The sequence below is a fragment of the Haemaphysalis longicornis genome, unplaced genomic scaffold (genome assembly GCF_048455015.1).
Source record: "Haemaphysalis longicornis isolate Haplotype H1 unplaced genomic scaffold, Haemaphysalis longicornis Haplotype H1 scaffold_2, whole genome shotgun sequence".
Classification (NCBI taxonomy): Eukaryota; Metazoa; Arthropoda; class Arachnida; order Ixodida; family Ixodidae; genus Haemaphysalis; species Haemaphysalis longicornis.
In genome coordinates this window covers 110,836,627-110,843,965 of record NW_027526295.1, presented here as the reverse complement: position 1 = coordinate 110,843,965, position 7,339 = coordinate 110,836,627, and the positions used below count along the sequence as shown (strand labels likewise).

General features: G+C 42.3%; 1 non-coding gene across 1 annotated transcript; it reads left to right on the top strand.

The window, feature by feature from the left end:
• Positions 1-213: 213 nt before the first annotated feature.
• On the top strand, positions 214-291 carry Trnat-cgu (transfer RNA threonine (anticodon CGU)). Its single transcript has one exon. It is a non-coding gene; the product is annotated as a tRNA-Thr (tRNA).
• The last annotated feature ends 7,048 nt before the right edge of the window (positions 292-7,339 follow it).

Genomic DNA, 7,339 nt, shown 5'->3' with positions numbered 1-7,339 from the left:
ATAAACCCTCCGCTGTTGCTGTTACCGAGGTTTCTTACTTTGTGTTCACCACGCCTTCGGCCCCATTGCCAGCATGCCAGTTATATATATATGTATATATACAAAAAAAGGCCTCCTTCACCCCGTATAGTCCGAGTGGCGCTGGCTACCACCCACAAGCACTGGAAACAAAAATGCCTAAAACATAAATATCCCAGAAAGTAGAGGGGAAAATCGCCCCCTCGGTAGCGTAGTGGTTATCGCGCCAGACCCGTATTCTGGAGGTCATGGGTTCGGATCCCACCTGGCGAGCATATTTTCTCCACTTTCTTTCTTTCCAAATTCTTTATCTGTTTCAATAACCTACCACATCCTCCCCTTTGCTTTCCGAGGTTTTCTTGACTGCCAACCCTTATTTCTGTCTTATTTTCAACGAGCCCCTTATTTCCCATTGTGATTCGCTACATGCATAGCGAGGGCCTCTGTTCTGGCAGTCTTGGTGCCATTGGGAGCTTAAGAGGGTTCAACGCTGGTCGACCACTCTCGACATGTCGTAGACACTCGAGTCACTGCCCGGGGGTTATAAAGAAGGTCCCCTTCACCCCAAGCAGTCGGAGTGGCGGTGGCTACCACCCCCAAGCACAGAAAAAAAAATTACATTGGCATAAATACCCCAGAAAGGGGAGGGGCAAAATAGCCCCGCCGGTAGCGTAGTGGTTATCCCACCAGACCGGTATTCTGGAGGTCGTGGGTTCGGATCCCACCTGGTGGGCATTTTTTCTCCACTTTCTTTCTTTCCAAATTCTTTATCTCTTTCTATGACTTACTATATCCTTCCCTTTGCTTTCCGAGGTTTTTTTGACTGCCAACCCTTATTTCATATATATATATATATATATATATATATATATATATATATATATATATATATATATATATATAGATTTCGATGAGTTTTGCAACGGGCCAGAAGAAACGGTCAGGTAAAAGATAAGAACAACTTTGCGGTTAACTTGTTTATTATAAATTAGTCCGACAGTTTCGGAAGTGGAACTTCCTTCCTCAGGGAGGGATTGTCCCTGAGGAAGGAAGTTCCACTTCCGAAACTGTCGGACTAATTTATAATAAACAAGTTAACCGCAAAGTTGTTCTTATCTTTTACCTGACTATATATATATATATATATATATATATATATATATTACAGAGTCGAGGACTCATGAAGGAGCACGGTTTATTACTAGAGCCGAGGACGCAGGAAGACCAACCCCGTCAGGAAGCGGTGATTCGGTGATGATGATCCGAGAAACCGAGATTATGAAGATGAAGCGAAGGCGATAGTGCATCCTATTTTAACACGGCGATTGTTCCAGGACTAGATTCTGCTGCTGCTCATAATAGGTATAGAGGAAACTTCTCGAGGATCCAGGAGACATTTGAGACAATGGTTGACTCACGATTAACAACAAAACAGTGGTTTAGTGCCCCTACGACTGGAGGACCTGTCTGCATCTGAGTAACATTACAACCTAGAAGCACTCACGCTTATATAGGTGCACAAGGGGTGCTACACTGCACCCTTTTAAGAGCATAAGTTGGCGGCTTGCCGCGAGGGAACAGGGAAAGAGAGGGCCCTATACATGTGCGTACACACCTTCGTGATGTGCTCCTCACAATCTCTCCACAGCAAAGAAACCAAAGAAAACAACAAAAAAGCAATGTTTTGTAGTAACAGGAGATGCGCTAGTGCGGGCGGCAAATTCTTTTCTAAAAAGCAAAGCAATAAACAACTTCATTCCATTGAAAAAAGGCAGGGTGCCAAGCTGGTGTCTGTTTTTCACCAGTATATATATATTTATATATATAAGATATTTCTATATCATATATAAATATAAATAATACTAAGAAATAATTATATAAATAATAAGATTTATATAATTAAGATAGATATTTTATATATATATATATATATATATATATATATATATATATATATATATATATATATATATATATATATATATATATATATATATATATATATATATATATATATTGAGAGACAGAGCTCCGAGGTGCTGAAGGACCACTTTTAATTAGGCTCCCGGGCACAGGCCACCGAAAGACGGAACTGTCCGGGGATGATGATGGTTATACACAGATGACAGTGGCGATGGGTTTGGATGGGTAGAAGGAACAGAGGGATTGACCCGCCGTGTTCCACACTGGATATAACAACGGTCATGTCGCTTCCACGCATAAATATCACAACAGTACACCCCCAATGCCCACAATATATATATATATATATATATATATATATATATATATATATATATATATATATATATATATATATACTTATTTATTTAGAATACTTTCAAGACCCGGAAGCCTTACAGAAAGGAGTCGTACAATACGGGTACGTAAAGAAAAAAAAGAGCGCATTATCAATTGTCTATTCAGGGCATTTTTTACAGCATTCTGGATCATTACAACATCACGTATATAAACGATGGAGGCAGGAAGGTGGTTCCAGTCATTTCTTGTTGTAGGAATGAAGGAATCGTAATGCATTTTCGTACGGCTTGTCAGTACGCCTACTTTATGCACGTGGTCATATCGAGAAGATATGTACGAGGGACGATTTAAAAGTGCATGTTTCAGGATGGGGTTGTGTTAGAACATTTCATGAAATATGCCGAGGCGATAACATTTTCGGCGCAGTGAAAAAGCCGGAAGGTGAAGGGATGTTTTCATGGTGGTTACGCTAGCGTGTAGGGAATTATTTGACAAAATAATGTGACCTGCTCTGCTTGGTACTGCTTCTAAGGCTGTGACGAGTGAGGATTGAGAAGGATCCCATACGGCGGAGGCATACTCTAGCTTCGAGCCGCCTAGTGTTTTGTACAGAGTTATTTTAAGCAAGCTAGGCACAGAGGCGAAATTGCAATGCAGTTAACCAAGCATGCGATTAGCATTGTTAGTTACGTAGTCAACATGAGCATTCCAGGTTAGGTTGCTGGAGATATGAAGACCGTGGTATTTGTACATGTTAGCAGGCAATAAGGCGGAGTTATTAATAAAGTACAAACTTTGCTGCTCCTAGTTACACGCATTGTGTAACACGTGTTAACGTTTAGTTTCATCAGCCATTTATCACACCAGCTTGACACATCGTTAAGATGTTCTTGAAGTCTGTGGACGTCGCTCAGGTTAGTAATCTTACGATAGATAACACAATCATCCACAAAAGCCTAGTCGGGGAGAATTTAACACAAGCATAAGGTCAATATTGTAGATAGAAAAAACTAAGTGCCCCAGTACTCAGCCTTCCGGAACTCCCCATTTAACTTCACAAGTATCAGATGAGTAATTGTTAGCTGTTACGTATTATGTTCAGTTTGAGAGGATGTCTCCGATCCAGCCAAGAACGTTCTCATCAGTGTTAAGCTGGCTGAGTTTAAGAAGTAAGAGGTCATAAGAAACGGTGACAAACGCTTTAGAGCAGTCGCGAAAGAAGCAATCGGAGTCAGCTCCTGTGTCAGTGTTACCAAACAAATCATTGGTAGAAGATAGTAGTTCAGTTTGAAAAGAGAAAATTCGCCTTATACCATCCTGGGACTCGCGAAAAGGAGTTGGTCTCGAGGAATTCAATAAGGTGAGAATATAGGTTGTGCTCTTCACGCCTGAACGAAATGGATGTTAAAGAAAGGGGCAGTAGTTACCAACCGAATAAATATTTCCTGATCTATGAGCCGGAACCACCTTTGTCGTCTTCCAATCGTTCGGCAAAGTACTAGAGACCAACGATTTCTCAAAAATGAGTGCAAGGAATATGGACGTAAACAAACCCGTACATTTCAACATCTTGGAATTTATTATATCTGGACCTGTGGTTGAGGAAACTTTCAAATTAATAATCAATTTACTCACACCATCCCAGCCTATAATAATTGTCTCCCTCTGTGGAGAAATAACATTGTGTAGTGGAGGACAACAGGTGAAAACACACTGAGTAAAATGAGCCAAACGCGTTAAATGCGCAACAACCACATTGCTAGGATCAATTATAATATTTTGTCTATTTTTAGCTACACTAATATTGCTCTAGAGTTTTTTCGGGTTGTCTTTCAAAAGGGAGGGAAGCGTGAGGTGAAAATTATCTTTTAAGTATTTGTGGTGGCTGGTTTATATTCTGCATTTATTTGGCGAAGTTATTTGACGAAGTTATTATTGCAACGCAATTCACTTTGGTCACAGGGTAATTTCTGTTGCGGTGTTATACCAACTTCTGCACAAAAAGCTACCCCACTACCTTCTGTGGCAAAAATATTTTTTGGAAGGTAAACTCGACCACAAATTATAAGAAAGACTAGAATCCTAAACACGGGCTCTTTTTTTTTCAAGGAATGCATGCTGCAAAGTATGGCGACCGGGAATGCGACGCTGATCCAACTCCAAAACCGGTAAGAAGTGGCAAGCACAGTTCAAATAATCAACGTGCTGCTATAGGCCTCTTCGATTACAAAGTATTCTCTGTTCTTGTTGCAATATGTGTCACGGTATCATAGCAAAACAGCCAATGACTTACTCACTTTCAGTATCCTATACGTTTTCGGAAAGTTTTTATTACCAAAACTCAGAAATATTCAGTCCACGTGCCGTACCACTACTGTATCCTCAATTTTCTATGCAAAAAAGTCTTGCGTACAACAGTAAATGCCTCAGCAAGTAGGAAACTTCAAAGTATGTACTTGCAGAGAAATCGCACACTCCCTAACTACAGCGACCTGAAATAAATACTGGTAATCGTAGTCAAGGCGATCGTCTCGCGATACATCTCGTAAATATTATTACGGTGCCAATCCGTCAAATGAGGTGCCTGCGGGACGTGCATTTTTTAACGCGGTGTCTTAATAGAATGCAACCGAAGATTAGTTGACCTGAAAGAATGACTGTAACGAAATCTATGCCTTTGCGAGAAGCGTAAATTTAATAACGTGGTGCTGCCTTTGTCTCACCTAGGGGGGTGTCGTAACCAAAACGCATGGCAGGACAGGGAACTTTACGCAATGGCAGGAGACACAATATTGATGGTAGTGAAACAAGAAAAAACGCTTCCCATGTTCGGATTCAAACGGGTCCCTCGCATTATGAAAACGACAGCGAGGCGATTGCGCCTTCGTCGCACTCGGGCCTCCAGCATTTCCGTTGAATTTGTTGGGGATGTTCAGCGTGCTTTCACTTTGCACTTTGGCTGAGTTGAAGTGGACTTTTGCTTTGGGCTTTGGAAGTAAAAATTTTGGACGACGACCGGATAACGATGGCTTTCTCCTATGTGTCTGTTTGCTGTCTTCTGAGTTTGGCCATGACTTGCGTCGTCTTTGCACTTTGATCGTTGACGCTTGAAGGTTGGCTCTCAGGTGGTTTGCACTTTGAGTGTTGACGGTTTGACTTTCATTGCAACACCTATGACATTGGCAGTCTGTCTTTTGATTTTCCTAGTCCAGAATGCTTCGCGTCGTCGCCATTGTCGGAGTATTACGAAGGTCCTTCTGATTGCTTGTCGTTTTTTTTTTCAGCTTTCGTTTCTAAATGAATGAAAATAAGGCAAGCCAAATAAGGCAAGCCAAAGAAGCCACAGAAACAAGCCAAAGAAATGCCAAAGCGAAAGAAAAGAAACCTAGGGTTTTTATTGCACAGATTACAGGACACTGGGCACAACTTAGCGCCAACGGCCACTTATGGTACTGCCACACATACATACGTTTGTACTGCTTATAGCACATTCCACAAGATATTAAGCCGATACCTAATTTTACCCTTCCCTTTAGAAAAAACTATTATAAACCTTTATCTGAACAAATGTGCCCAAAGTCACAGAAAATTATGGGTGATGCTTAGAACTTTCGAAACATTTGACGGCTATCGGAATTTTTGGTTGTTGAGCCATGGAACTTCGTGTTGAACTTTGAAGTTACTCCATATTTTTACCCTGAATCGACTACAATTGGAGGTTCGTGATTAAGCTGCGGTAGTGCCGCGTACGCGTCAGCAACACAAAAGCAATAAACTTCTGGACCTAGTGCTGCCCTTTGGACTTCGCTTTCCGTCGAGCGCTCTCCGCGTACCCCAGCCCAGAGCCTATACCACAAATAAAACCACATTTTGAAATTTCAACTCCACCCGTCAAAGGAGGATCCACACATGCTAACTACACCATTGAACCATAACCCTGCCAGAAAACAACCAGAAATAGCGTCCGGCCTACCTAGTGAAAGGTGAACGCTACGGCAGCGCAAACACGATGCAGCATAGACAAGCATTTTATGATCGCGGGATTTTTCTTTCCCATCAAATAAGAGGTTCACGCTCCGGACTAGTATTTTTGTTAACAATGAAAATAATATAAGTCGTAGATGCTGCATCACAGCACAGTTTCCGGCTCGGTGGGATTTGTCCGCTACAGAAAGTGAGTAGGAGAGACTGAAAGAAGCCACGCTTCGTCTTCAGAACGAAACCAAGAGGGGGCAGCGAGACGAAGTGACGGAGGAAGAATGAACCGCACGCCTTGAGAAGCATCGTAAGCGTGCAGAGAAGAAAACTGAACAACTACATTAACCGTGCGTTTCGCTACGCAAACCCAGGCATAACTGAATTAAACCATAGCTAATTTTTTATTCATTATTCACGGAATGCTTCCAACAAAAGTTTGCTGAATTCGGTTTGTTTCATTTTTTGTTATGTCACGCGCTTTTGAACTTGTCAGGGGTCTTGTCGATAGGGTATGCCTACGCATTTGTTGAAGCTTTTGTAGCCTAGGTACGCTGGCTGAGGTTGAGCAGTTTCGCGTGGATTTTGAAGGGCCGGGCGGCGCACGCGCGAGGACCATTGGCTTGGCTTGGCTTTGATTGGATTGGTTTGGATTAAATTGGATTGGATTGGAAATGCAATCCAACTGGAGTACGGGTGTGTAAAGAATTGGGTCTCCACACTCACCGGTCTGCGCATTCAAGAGGAGTGACGTCATAGCCGCGGCAGACGCACTGGCGCCGACGCGTGCCCAGCTGTGCATCTCCGTTGCGCAATAGTCAAGTCTGAAGGTGCGCCGGAGCCGCTTGATAGCCGTTTCGCGTGGCCCCAGTAGAACCGTGGTGCGCATGCGCGAGGAGCACTGACTGGACTAAACTGGACAGGACCAAACTGGACTGGATTGGATTGGAAATCTTTTTAGCGGCAGTAAGAATAACAATCCGCTAATCCTAGATTAACAGGAAACATAAAAATAATCAGATGAATCGTAGCTCACGTTACCTACATCCTGGCACGGCCGAGCTAAGCCACTACAATTGTTTTT